The sequence below is a fragment of the Podarcis pityusensis genome (assembly GCF_964106645.2).
Source record: "Podarcis pityusensis genome assembly, chromosome: 2".
Classification (NCBI taxonomy): Eukaryota; Metazoa; Chordata; class Lepidosauria; order Squamata; family Lacertidae; genus Podarcis; species Podarcis pityusensis.
Window position 1 is genome coordinate 74,083,018 of NC_138029.1, and position 14,802 is coordinate 74,097,819.

A 14,802-nucleotide genomic window follows, 5' to 3' on the forward strand; every position below is an offset into this window, starting at 1 on the left:
CTATTTTCCAGGGACATCCTGCTTTAGAGAAACTGTCGCAGTTTCTGATTTGATCCAGGAATGTCCCACTTTTCCTTAGGATGTCCCTATTTTCATTGGAGACATGTTGGAGGGTATGGAGTTATGCGACCCCTGAGCTGTCTGAAGGCAATCCTGTACAGTGGTGCCTTGGTTTAAGAACAGCCCTGTTTAAGAACTATTCAGTTTATGAACTCCGAAAAACCTGAAGTAGTGTCCCAGTTTGCGAACTTTACCTCGATCTAAGAACAGAATCCACACGGTGGAAGGGCACCAGCAGCGTGAGGCCTCATTAGGGAAAGCGTACCTCAGTTTAAGAACGGTTTTGTTTTAAGAATGGACTTCCAGAACGGATTAAGTTCGTAAACCGAGGTGCCATTGTACAGGAAAGGTTTTTTTTAAATGTTTAATGCTTTATAATGTTTTTATACGGCCTTGGTCCAGTATATCTGAAGGAGCGTCTCCACCCCCATCGTTCTACCCGGACACTGAGGTCCAGCACCTTCTGGTGGTTCCCTCACTGCGAGAAGCCAAGTTACAAGGAACCAGGCAGAGGGCCTTCTCGGTAGTGGCACCCGCCCTGTGGAACACCCTCCCACCAGATGTCAAAGAGAACAACAACTACCAGGCTTTTAGAAGACATCTGAAGGCAGCCCTGTTTCGGGAAGCTTTTAATGTTTGATGTATTATAGTATTTTAATATTCTTTTGGAAGCCGCCCAGAGTGGCCGGGGAAGCCCAGCCAGATGGGCGGGGTATAAATAATAAATTATTATTATTATTATTATTTATATATGTTGGAAGTGGCCCAGAGTGGCTGGGGCAACACAGTAAGATGCATGAGGTATGAAGGGTAAAATTATCATTATGGAATGGGATGTCCCTATTTTCATCAGAGAAATGTTGGAGGGTATGTAATTTTGGTGCCATATGTGAAAACAGTTTCAGACCATGATCCTGAAGTCAGTTGCGTGGAAATAAATTCCACTAAAATCCACTGCACGTATCAACAAAAATATGTTTAGAATTGGAGTATTAGCTTTTTGCAACCTTTATATTTGAGGCCAAACTTATGATTATGCCGTACAGAATCAGCCATTTGTTGTCCTCCACAGAAAACATTTAAGCAGAGCATTAAACACAGCACTTGTGGCGCTGCGTGACTGATAAGTGAAGGATTTATTTCAGATCATTCTGGGCCTCATAATTCAAAAACAGGCTTAGAAACCACACACTGTCTCTACTGTCTTCTATTCAGAAAATTCAAGGGCCCAGAACATTTGGAAGTCTCAAGTCCAATCAATGTAATTCAGGGGGAAAAGCTTCACCTCCTGAATGTCTGCCTGTTTTGCAGCTATTAGAGACACAGGAACCCTGTCGAAAAGCATGCCATAATGCTGTGTTAAAGTTCCAGTGGAGAGTTGAGGGCCAAGATATGCCTTGAGAGACTTCAGCCTTTAGGGAATACAATGAAAAACATTTTTACTGAGACTGGAGTAAACACAGAAGGAAATAATATAGGAATGTCCACTGTGTTTTGATGGAAAAGGAGGGGGCCCCTCCAATTTGGGAGCCAATGACCTCCCATTCCCTCATGACGTGTCTATTTTCTCCTCCGCTCCCCCACCTCACCCTCCGCCTCCTCCCTAAGGCAATTAAAAGGCCAGTTTTTCTAGGAAGAGCTTTGTGGAGTCAGCAGCTGTGAATTCCAGTTCTAGGAATCGTGGCTGCTGGTCTTGAAGAGAAACTTCCTGGAATCCTCTCTGCCATTCCATGGAACGCAGATGCAAAAGAGCTGTCACAGTGACCTTAAAGCAGTTTTAAGAGCCTATAGTGGAGGGGAGGGATAAAAGAGGCAGAATAGTTTATTTTGTTTTGGTTGTCTGGCTGGCTTAATTATAAAACCAGGGCCAAGCAGTGGCGGGGGTGGTGTGTGTGTGGATATGTTCTTACTTCATTTAGCTCTGAAACTCTGAGAGACCGTGGAAACGGAGAAGGAAGATTTAACCCCCGAGGGGTGCAGGACTTTGGAAAGAGGGTATCAGGTTAATGGGTAAAGGTTTTCAGCTATTGATCATAGCTTCCTGAGAGGTTAGCAGTCAACAGTGCTCTGAGCATGCTGGAAATCCATACAGATACACACTTTCCCCTTCAAAAAAACAAGTAGTGGCCACAATTGTTGCAAAAAGAAATAATAATAGCCACAATTACATTGTGTTCCCCTTACATTATCTCAGTGATCCTCACATCAATCTGGCAAGGCTGATCAGTATTACTGCATTGCAAATGAGGACAAGGCATGTGGGGTAGGCCTGAGAGATAGTTAAATCCACCTAATAAATTCAGGAGTGAGGTGGGTTTTGAAGCGGAAGGGAACACGTTCGCATGCTACTCAGCACACTTCAGAAACAACATCAAAATAAATTCTGAATCTAGCTTGTTCAGGGCCGAAGCTACAGCCAAAGGAAGATGCTTTTTCTCTCCTCGAATATGGAATTTGCATTGGAAGGGCTATTTCCCTTCCAACCACTAAGTAATACTGTACAATTAAACTCTAGTTGACTTTTTTTTACCTTGTACGCCACCAAAATTAATGTCTGGCTTTGCTAAATCAAAGACAGTTGAAGTTCTCCTTGCTTCTGCTCTCTGCTGATCCATCCTGTGTGTTTCATTCGAGTTGTTGGACTGATGTGTCTTTATCCCAGGATCATAGGTGTGTGTGTAACCTTACTTACTTACTTACTTACTTACTTACTTACTTACTAACTAACTATACCACCCTATACCCAGAGGTCTCAGGGCGGTTCACAGAACAAGATCAACATAAAAGCTACTGTGTGTGTGTGTATATATATATACACACACGCGCACACACACACACACACACACATATATATATAATCAAAATAATTTCGTGCATGACAATGAGAAGCACTTTTGAACCTCCAGTTGTGGTGTTTGTGGTGCTGTTGATGCAAGAAAGAAATCTGAAGAGGAAATGGGAATGTACATCTTGGCCACTGTTTTGCTTTTAAATTAGGGGCAGATTTTCAACAAGATGTATTTAAGTCTCATCTGCAAAAAGTGATCTGAGAACCATTTCATGCACTCCTCTCACAGCTGTACACTGAAGCAGCTTAGGAAGGCAGCTCAACAAATGTAATACGTGAAGAGAATCTGGGTATTTCATGATGAAGGTTCTTCAAGCAAGTGTTGTTTTTTGATGTTGTCTCCCTCTGTTAATTTTACAACCATTTCCCCACATTCAGGCAACTGTCACATGCTCTTTTTCTTCAGAGCAGGAAATGACATAAAAACTGAAAAGCAATTAAGGTAATATATCCACTAAGGCGCTTTCAGTTGTCACTTGCTCTCCAGCAGTTCAGAGAGCAGTACAGAGTCCCCCTCCCTGGTTTATGGAGAAAGGAACATATTTCTCAGAATGCTAGGACATTTCCTATGAGCTGAGATAGATACTCTGTTATCTTCCTTGGAACAATCTGAAATCTGCAACAGAGTAATGAGGGAAAATCAATACAATAAACAACTCATCCAAAGGTAAGCGGGCTACTACATAACATGCTGCACATTTTACACCAAAGGTACTTCATGTTAAAACAACAGTGAAGGCTCAAACACTAAGCATATAATCTGTGGTGGATTTCTACACAGGAAAGACAGTGCAATTGATTGCCATTCCACCGAATCACTGCGGGTGACATGGCAGGAAGTTCATTAGGACAAGCTGCAATTTGCAGTGGTAACATGGTTTTTACACTATCAATTCTTATGCACAGTTCTCACAGGAAATGGATCTGTTTCACAGCTTTCTTTCAATGGTTTTGAATGGTGCAGTCCTACCTTTAAGTGACACTTGCTGGCTGACAGTAGGATGGCTACTAAACCCCTTACACTGGCAACTCTTCAATTCTATGATTCTATGATACTCGGCTCTCTTGTTTGCTGACTGTGATGATCAGAGTCTATCTCTTTCTAGTCACTGGCAAAGGTGGAGATTAGGCTACTAGGAGATTGGCACTCCTGTCAGAGGGTGGGGACTTGTCACTGAAGGTGTAGGTTGCTTCTCACCTAATCCCTGGATGATAACAACAACAACAACAACAACAACAACAACAACAACAACAACAACAACTTTTATTTGGGCGGCTAACATCAAATATATAACATTGGTATAAAATTAAACAATAATTAAATTACCTCCTAAAAACAAGTCAGGATCAAATTAAAATCTAATTATATGGCTTTCCGCGGGATTAGGGTGTTAGTTATGGTATATTTAGGGAGGCATGTTTTCTTCCTGGAGGGACAATGTGTGAGGGAGGGTGTGAAATGCATGGTCATATTGGCATTCATGTCACTGCCTCCTGCTGACTGGTGATTTCTATGCAGGGATAATGCAGGGTGTCATTTAGTGAGTGGTGTTGTGATTTTGTCAGGGACTGGACGGAGGAGGAATGGTGGAGACTTCCTCCCACTCCTCCTCAACCTTCCAGAGAAGAGGAAGACAGTATAGATTTACAATAGTGGTTTGCAGAAGGTCACAGCTCAGAGATAGAAGAGGGGCAAAGCTGGGGGATAATGGGAAAAGAGGAGAGGGGAGAAGCAGAGCCAGAGCAGTTGGCTGACACGTTATCACTAGAAAGCATTCCAGACCCCCCTTCTCCCAGAACCTGGCGAGCAGTGAAAGTAGGAGAGCAGAGAGCTAAGAGGCAAATGGCCTTAAGCAGCCACTGTAAGGGTGGTGGTGCTGCTGACAATTGAGAAGCTTACTCGGATCAACACCATTACTCCAAGAGGCAGCATTTCTAAGCCTCTCTCTGAATATTGAAAAAAAGACACTGGTAAGATCTTCTTGTCTATCTGTTACTGGCAGCCTGCCGTGGGTGGGATCAGATTTCCTGAAGCATGGCAGATTTGCAGGTGGCAACAGAATTCCAGTGTATACTGTGGATGAGACTGCCAATGTTTTTACACTACCTCTTTTCTTGTTATTTCCCCCCGTACTGCTTTTAGTGTTGTTGCTTTTTGATGTTGTTACTAGAGGAAGCACACCGACATCAGTGACTCAGTGACATGGGAATGGGTTCCTCTCAGTGATCCTTGCTCTCCGACAATTTGAAAGTAAACTCGTTCAGGAGATAAAGTGAAGTGTGTTTCCACTCTAACTTCAGAAGGAAAGTGTACTTTGGCTGCCATTTTGCAGGGGAAAGTATGTCAGGGTCTCGCCAGCATCACTAATTTGTCACCACCTGCACAGATGTCTTGTGCTTCCCTTTTTCCTAGCCAATATGTCATCTGTCTTTATTTCTGGAAAACGCAGCAAAACAAGCATTGATTAGGAATGGTGGTGGGGTAACAACCTCAGGCATGCCATTCTCGAAATAAGAAATGTGATACTTAATAAACATACAAAGGTTGGATTACAAAATTCACAACACATACACTCACGTGACAAGGTCGCTTGTCTGGACAAACCCAGAATATTAGAAAAAAAGACCGAAATCAAGTCAGTGCATCCTGCAAGGTTCACATGTCATGGTGTGAACCTTCTCCCAATCCAACTAGGCAAGATTAGGCAGGGTTATGAGTAATGTAAATAAGAGACTTTCTAGAAATGACTAATTATTCTTCAGTAAGAAGCAGAGTCCTTACTAGCAGGTCATTGCTGTGTAACTGCAGGTGTAATTAAAAATGTCATTCAGATGAAGTGTTAATAACTTAAGCTTCAGGATATTTTTAATTAACTCCCTTAGGGGAAATATGTATAGTCACTGCTTTTTTTGCTTTTGCTTATTAAATGGGTGTGCCTTCAAGGGATTGCATTCTATATTATTATTCTGCTATTAATTTCTTCTTTGGCTCGCCTAAAGATACTGTGACTTGATGAACAGTTGCTGCATTCTGCTGTGGGAGGTTATACAGGTGTGTGCACATTTACACCTTTGGGCACCAATGTTTTATTGACTATGCTTGACTTTCGCATCTGTACCTAAGCCAAGAACAGGACAGCCCCTTCTCTTTTGTAGCTGTGCTACTACAGGGTATTGGCTCACAAAACAAACTCCCAAGAAGTAACAAAGGCATTGTTGCTATAAAACATGCTTAATTAGGTTCCTTCGGTAATCTGGTTAGAATTCCTGGAAAAGCATGAATGATGAAAGTATAATTGACTCTGGGAATTAGAGGCCTGGTTCTTGTGAAAGGTATAAGTCTATGCAGGAAACGAGAAACTCATTCTGTTTTTCCTTTTGTCAACTGAGTGTTTGCTAGCTATGTCACAGCGAATTACCTTTCTAACACTCCTGTACTTCACTGAAGAGATGGCATTAGCAGAATCCCAATAGAGCTTTGCTTTTCATTTGGCATATTCTTTCAAACACACCGATTTGTGTAGCAGAAAGGAGCCATTCTATGGACATGAGTACTGGCACAGGTCCAGCAATGGAGAATATAATCACTCTGCTTTGTATGATGATGATCATTTAGTAAATTCATATTTCACCCTTCCGTTCAAAGGTTCTCAGGGTAGTACAGGACAGAATATAAAATGTAGAAATGCCATAAAGCAGCAACATAAGCCAAATATTAAAACAAAAACAAGACATTTAAAGCAGTCCTCCAGCCAGTCAAAAACAAACAAACCTTTCAACCAATTCCATAGGCCCAAGAGACCAGCTATGTCTTGAGCTAGAACTCAGAAGCAGTTCATGTAAAGGACAGCTGGAACTCTGTGGGGAGGGAATTCCATACCATAACAAAAGGCCCTGAACTTATATCCTGAACAAATGTAAAAATACACTGAAGAGAAACACAAGCCACATAAAATGGCAGAAAGTATCAGAGGGATGCTATAACCATAAGAAAATAGCATTAGATGGAGTGGAAACCATTTCAGTGGGGGCCCTGAAAATTAGGAGTAACTGAATTCACAATGGCCTGGGGTAATGCTGTTGAAGCCAAATTTATTTATTTATTGAATACATGGACTACAAATGCTATAAACATCTTCTCAGGCCAGCTTCAGGAGCTAATGGTCTGCGCTCCTTGACCTTCCTAGTAGAATACAGCCTGCTGGATTAGAAATTACTTGGGTGGGATGGATAAAAGATGGTACACATTTTCCACAGCTATCCCAGGTGCGTATTACCTCAGGCATGGGATAAGGGTGGGAAACAAAAATATAATGGAAGGATCTGTTCCCATGATCATCAGCTGCTGTCTTGCTAAAGCAAATTACAGCCAATGCAAGTGTTATAATCACGTGAGGATGACGGAGCTGAGGTAAGATCACAACATCACTTTCATGGATAGATATTACATGTTGAGGTCTCCACCCCTTCATGGAAGAGGCTCATGTGGGGTTTCCACTGCAACTTTACTCTGCTCATGAGAGTAGAGTGCATGGCCAGTGATCTGTGCAAGGCAGATCATCAGAAAGGCTACTATAAAAAGAGATTTAAGAGCTCACAAGCAAATGATTTGGGGACTTCCGGCGAGGCAGCATGGTGGCTGCAACAGCAGAAAAGAGCTCCTGAAGCCAGCCAGAGTAAAAGGCTCTGTCTAGCCGACTCCCGGGCTCCCAGGACTGCTGCCGCCAGCACCGCCAGCGGAGAGGAATCGGGGGTGCCCGGGCATCTATCAAAGGAGCCAAAACACACACCCCCCACGACTGAGATTGAGCTGGAAAGGCACCCGACCACCACCCCCCAACAGCCGAGAGGAGCTCCAAAACCAGGAGGACAGTGGAGCTAACGCAAAGAGGGAGAAAGAAAGGGGGAGAGAAGAAGAAAAAGAAAGAAAGAAAAAGGAGCCCCAAACTTACCGCTGCTGCCCCCATCTCTGCCGATGGGAAAGCAGAGGAGAGGTAGGTGAGCACGGGAAGGCAAAAAAGGCTCCAAAAAAAAACCACGTGGCTGAGCCCGACAGCTCCAGCGGCAAGGAAAACACAGAGAAGCTGCATAACAAAGGAGATCACAGAAAGGAAGAAACTACCTTTTTTCCCCCCTCTCTTTTTTTTTTAACCCCTTTTTCTTAACCCCTCCCTCCCCCCCTTTAAAAAATATATATATATATCTTTTTTATCCCTCCCCCCCCCATATACCTACTTTTATCACTTTTCTTTTTAAAAGAGGGGCCACTGCTGCTGCAGCCACCCTTTATTTGAATCTTTATTTTTATTTCTATCTTTTCCACACACTATTTAAAGACACACTTTTCCACACACACACCCTCAATTTAAACCTCATTTTATTTCCACCTCAAACTCCCCTCTTAAGAATTAAAATGGCAGTACCCAGAAAACAGCCCTGAACCATCACAGGCCATTTCCTGGGACTGCCACTTCGCCCCAGACTTTCCACTCTCTTTTACCTATCCTCTTTTACCTATACTTTACTCATTTTTTTAAAAAAATAAAATAAAAAGCTCTATCTATCTATCTATCTAAAGACAACCCCCCCTTTTTTCCCCTTACCTTTAATTCTCATTTTTATCTTTTACCCATACATTTTTAATTACTTTTTTACAAACAAAAAATAATAACAATAATTAGGGGGAAATATTATTATTATTTTTTTAAAAAAAACAACACACCATACAATTCCCCCCCCCTTCTCTTTTTAAAGCCCTTTCTTTTCTATTTGTTGGCTTGTTCTTGAGGGGGGAATCTTTCGCCCCCAGCTACGACCACCACTCTCTTTTAAAACAAAAATTTCCTCCATATCACTGCTATTGCTATTGATACTCTCCCCCTCAACTTCCCCCCTTTTATATTTTTCTCTCCCTTTTTGCTCTCCCCCCTCTCTCTTCACCCCTCCTCATTTTTTCCTTTTATCCCACCTTTCATTTTCCATCCCCAATTTTGTTTTCTATCCCTTTTATTTTTTTAAATCAACCCCCCCCCTTTTTAGCCTGTTCGTCAGTTTGTTTTTGAGAGGGGAGCCCTTTCCCCCCACCCCCTCTTTTAAAATAAGACTTTCCCCCATACCATTTCAGCAGCTCACCCTTCCTCCCTCCCCTCTCCCCCTCTCTTTTCTTCTCCTTCCTTTTCCCACCCTTCCCCCTCCTCCTCTCCTTTTCTTTCCCTCCTCCCTCTCTCCATCCCCCCCTTCCCCTAAAGGAAACACATACACACATTCATATCACCCTATCATAATTTGCCCCCCTCATACTATAGCTAAAACTACTGCTGCACTCTAATACTGCTGATATTACTGTACTATCTCTCCTCTCTCTTTCAACTCTCTTTTTGTCTCTCTCTCTCTCTTCTCTTTTACTCCAATCTCCCCTCTCCCCCCCGCCTCCCCCCTTCTTCTTTCTTTCTTCTTCTTCTTCCCTTTTTTCTCCCTCCACCCTTTACATATAGCCTATTTGTCTGTCTCTGTTTCTGAGCGCACTCCCAACCCCAACTTCCACCTTAACTGGACCCCAATACCCCTTTTGGGCATATACAAGCCCCTCCTAAACACATATTTCCCCTGGCCCCACCCCTCTAATCTCTTTCATCTCTACCTGCTAACCCCCCTCCCTTTATATGAACTGTCTGTCCGTTAGTCTACCCATCTCTGCTTACCTGCCCCCCCCCCCGCCTCGGCGGCATCTCTGAGGCATCTACAGAAGCCCTAGAGAAGTTCTTAAAACACAGACTAGAAGTGACACAAATGACCACCTAATCCAAACGCTCTGTAAAAGCCACCAGCCAACAAAGCCTGATCAGCTCAGCAACCCAACAATACCCAGGAATCACCACTGCCACAACTCCTAACCACCACACGCCCTACCCCAAGAGGACGCCAAGCCAACCTCAAACCAAAACCATCAGGGAGACCGAGATGACACCAACCAGGGAGATGGCAAACAATGCTAAGATGGTAACTCCCCTTCAAGATGATGACCACCCAATAACGAAACGAGATCTGAGGGAAATGGAAGCAAGATTAGAAGCACGATTAGAAGAAACACTGAAGGCCACAATGGCTCCCATGCAGGTACTAATCAACAATCTAACCTCCAAAGTGGAAGCTCTAGAGAACAAGAACCAAATGCAAGAAAGAATAATAGAGCAATACCGGGAGGAGAACGCACGTGTGAACAAGAAACTGGACGAACTGGTAAACCAAATGGAAGCAGAACACAGAGAGATGAAAATTAAGCAAGCCGACCTTGAAGACCGCAATAGACGTTGTAACATCCGCTTCCGCAACTTTCCTGAAAAAACAGAGGAGAAAAGCCCAGCAGACCTGATTATACGCTGGATGAAAAACACAATCCCAAGCCTGAAACTTGAGGCAGATGACTTGGAGAGGGCTCACAGAGCCCTAAAACCTATGCCAAAACCCAGCGCCCCCCCCCCCAAGAGACATCATTGTATGCTTCACACACTACAAAAAGAAGGAAGAGGTATGGAACCACCTCAAAAACTCAACCAACCTTCGATATGGAGAAACCCCCATTCTGGCCTTACAGGACCTATCTCAGGATATCCTAAACTGGAGGAAAAGCCTGCGCCCATGCACCCAGCGTCTCCAACAAGCAGGGATCAAATACCGATGGAGCTTCCCCTTCCGCCTCATTGTAACAACCAATACAACACAACACATGGCTACCAACATACCTGAGGCCCTGCAACTACTAAAGAACCTTGAACTCGACCTCCCACCGGAATGGCAACCGACAAACCCACCAAGTGACAGCCCCAACCACGAGGAAACAACAGCAAACAACTGGACAACGGTACAGAAGAAAAAGAAACAACAGAAGCGGCACAACAACGCAAACCAATACAGGCAAGCATCATGCTCAGAACCGTCCCGCCGGCCATACGACACAAGAAACCAGACCAAGATTAACCAAACCAATTCATCGCAGATGGACAACCCTACAACAACAACAACCCCAGCCGAATGAAGCAACCAGGAAAAAACCACAAACTGAAGGACTGGTGATTCCCCCCCCCTTTCCCCCTCTCTCCCCCCAAAAAACATAGATTTAGTTAACACCATCAACATCCCCCCAGCCCCGCACCCCCACAGGAATCCCCACCCTAACACCAGTCCAGACGACCTCAACCACATTCCCCATCACCCACACCTTCAACACCCCCATACTCCATACTAGGGAAAAACAACTCCTCCAACCTTAATAACACAACCCACAATCAGGCTAAAATCTGATACCCAACCAGCACTATGGTGGCACCAGAGCGTACCAGCACCCACATCCCCACCCCAACACACCAACAATGTTGCTCATAACATTGGCAACATTGCTTATGAACCTTATACCTGACAGCGACGTTACAAAGTCACTTCACACTGTCTCACTGATCACCCCCTATCGCAAACAACAGGGGGGATGGCCTGTCCTTGAACACGGCCTTCCGCACCAGCTGAGACCTAGGACTAACTGGCTAAATGCCAGATGGCCTAAAATACCCCAAACAAACACCTATATGACTACATATAGGAAACTCTCTACAACTTACCCTCTACTCTTTAACCCAAATCTTACTCTAATCCCATTAGCCCCCCACCCACCACACCCTAGGTCAGCGCAACCCCACTGGTTCTTTAAACAACACGAAGAGAGAGACACAAGACAACCCAAACGGGTTGGCAGGGAATCGCCCCACATAATAGATAAGCAAGATGGCTAACCTAAAAGCAATTACATTAAACGTGAGGGGGCTCAGAAACCCCATCAAAAGAAAACGCATCACCTCATACATAAACACCATGAAACCACCCATCACCTTCCTACAAGAAATACACAACCCACCCAAAGGCAGCAAACTCCTGAGCGACCCCCGCTTCAGTCAACAGTGGGTCGCACAAGGCTCAGGGAAAGCTCGTGGTGTAGCCATAATACTCAGTAGAGACCTGAACTTCACTGCCACAACAGTCCTCAAGGACAAAAAAGGCAGATTCATTTTCGCTAAAGGGACACTAGATGGCAAAATCAAACTGACAATCGGCTCCATATATGCCCCAAACACGAAACAATTAGAATTCTTCCAGAAGACACTAAACAAATTCCTCTCCTTCTCTGAAGGGGAAGCAATCCTAGGAGGGGACCTCAATCTAAATATGAAAGGTATATCCCTGAAAGATATCCACCCCACAACCCCATGGGCAACCTTCCTCTGAAGGAAACCCCCAACAACCAGGAACTCTTACAAGTTACTAAAAATGCTAAAAAACAGGGGTCTCTACGACATTTGGGGTGAGCAAAACCCGGGAGACATCAGCCATACATTCCAATCGGGACGCCATGATACAGTGTTCAGACTGGACAGCATTCTACTCACACAGGGTCTGATCCCCTCAGTAGAATCAACAAACATAGGTAACATTAAAATCACAGACCACGCCCCAGTAGAAGTCATTGTTAAAATAGGAGAAGGAACACAAACCACCCCATCATGGTCCTTCAGTCCCATCCTAAGTACAAACAAACAAATTAGAGAGAGTCTCACAAAAACCCTCCAAAACTACTTCAAAGAAAACGATGTAAACAATATAACAACCCCCCTCCTATGGGATGCAATGAAAGCGGTCACCAGAGGAACTTGCATAAAAGAGAAAACATTCCTTAAAAAACAAACCTCCTCAAAAATTAGCAAAATAGAACAAGACATCACAGCCCTCTCATCACGCTACAAACAAACAGGATCTAAAAAACTCCTCAAACTTATAGAACAAAAAAGGAGAGAACTAGACTCCCCAGAAATTAACAAAACAATGATCAACATTCTATACTCTAAACAACGTTTCTACGAATATGGAGGGAAAAACTGCAGATCACTAGCAAATAGATGTAGGAAAAAAACACTCAAAACAAGAATACACTGCATCACCAAAAAAGACGGCAACATAACATTCTCCCCCGAAGAAATAACCTCAGAATTCAGAATTTGCAGAATTCTACTCCAACCTATACACCTCCCATAACCCACCAGAGAAGGAAATCAGAACATTTCTAGCAGGACTGACCATGCCTACCCTAACTGATGAGGAACAGGAATTCATGGACAGCCCTATCACCCCAGAGGAAATAGATGCGGTCCTCAAAAACCTGAAACCACACAAAGCCCCAGGCCCAGATGGCTTCACAGCAGAATTCTATAAGAAATTCAAAGAACCCTTGATGCCCTACATGACCCGCCTATTCAACGACATCATAAAAGGGGGCCCCATCCCCCAAACCTGGACCCACTCCAAAATAGTCTCCATCCCAAAACCACTAAAAGACAGCCTCAAAGTAGAATCATACCGCCCAATCTCATTAATAAACCAAGACTACAAGATATTCACATCAATCTTGGCCAACCGCCTAAAAATCTTCCTACACAAGTTAATAGCCCCAGACCAGACTGGCTTTGTCCCTGGCCGCAATATAACAGACCCCATCAGGAAACTACTGAACCTGATCGAACACAGCAAGGCAACCAAACTCCCATTGACAATTATGTCCCTAGACATCCTCAAAGCCTTTGATTGCTTGGAGTGGAAATACATACTAGCAGTACTAACTAACATGAAATTTGGCCCCAACTTCCTACAAATCCTCAAACAAATATACTCCCAAGCCTCAGCAAAATGCAGAACTAACAATATGGATTCTAACACTATAGCTATCCAAAGAGGCACGAAACAAGGATGCCCACTGTCTCCCTTCTTATTTATCCTGGCTCTGGAACCCCTAGCAATCCGCATCCGAGCAGCCACAGACATCAAGGGAGTGGAAATAAAAGGCAGAACCTATAAATTAGGGCTCTTTGCAGATGACCTAATGGTCACAACACCAGACCCCATAAGCACAGCAACCTCCCTAATCAGAGAACTCAACACATTTGCAATGGTGTCGGGCCTACAGGTAAATTTTACAAAGTCAGAAGCTATGTGCTTCAACACCCCTCCTCACACCCAAAAAGAACTCACGAAGGTCACCAAAATAAAACTTTGCCACACCAAGTTCAGATACCTAGGGGTACAAATAACCAGAAACCTCAATAAATTGTACCTCCACAACTACAAGCCCCTGTGGCGACAAATTAACAAAGACCTAAAGAGATGGAATAACATGAACTTCACTCTCTCAGACAAAATAGCCATGATCAAAATGATCACACTCCCAAAACTAACCTGCCTATTCCAAACCCTCCCAATCTGGATCCCCTCAACCCAACTTCGCAGTTGGCAGAGAAAACTACACTCTTTCATCTTCTCACATAAAAAACCAAGAATAAGCCCCAAATACCTGCACCTCCCCACCTCAGAAGGAGGATGGGGAATCCCCAACATAGAAGCATATTACAATGCCAACCAAATACGCCATATAATCCCATATATACTAGAAGATGAGACAAAACAATGGGTACACCTAGAGAGGGACACAATTGAAAACACCTGCACCACAACATACCCACTCCTCCCAAACAAACTAAAGAAAATTCCCACAACACTTAACAGGTACACACAGACCATGCTCAAAGCATGGAAAACACAAATAGGCAAACTATCCCCAACCCCATCCCCACTAATCCCCCTGGCGTACCACCCATTATTCCACCATGCAGCACAAAACCCCAAGATAAAAACCTGGCGAACCAAAGGCTTATATCGCCTAATAGACTTTTATAAAAATAACAAACCCTTGTCAACACAAGAAATACAAGACAAACTAGAAGACACCCAAATGCCCTGGTTAACACAACACCAACTTCATGCCCTCTTAAACAACCCAACAGTAAAATCAGCAGCAACTA

At 43.7% G+C, this 14,802-nt stretch overlaps 1 long non-coding RNA gene across 1 annotated transcript; it reads left to right on the forward strand.

The window, feature by feature from the left end:
* Positions 1–7,557: 7,557 nt before the first annotated feature.
* LOC308471785 lies at positions 7,558–10,894 on the forward strand. Its single transcript, XR_013983154.1, has 2 exons — positions 7,558–7,902; positions 9,591–10,894. It is a non-coding gene; the product is annotated as an uncharacterized lncRNA (long non-coding RNA).
* The last annotated feature ends 3,908 nt before the right edge of the window (positions 10,895–14,802 follow it).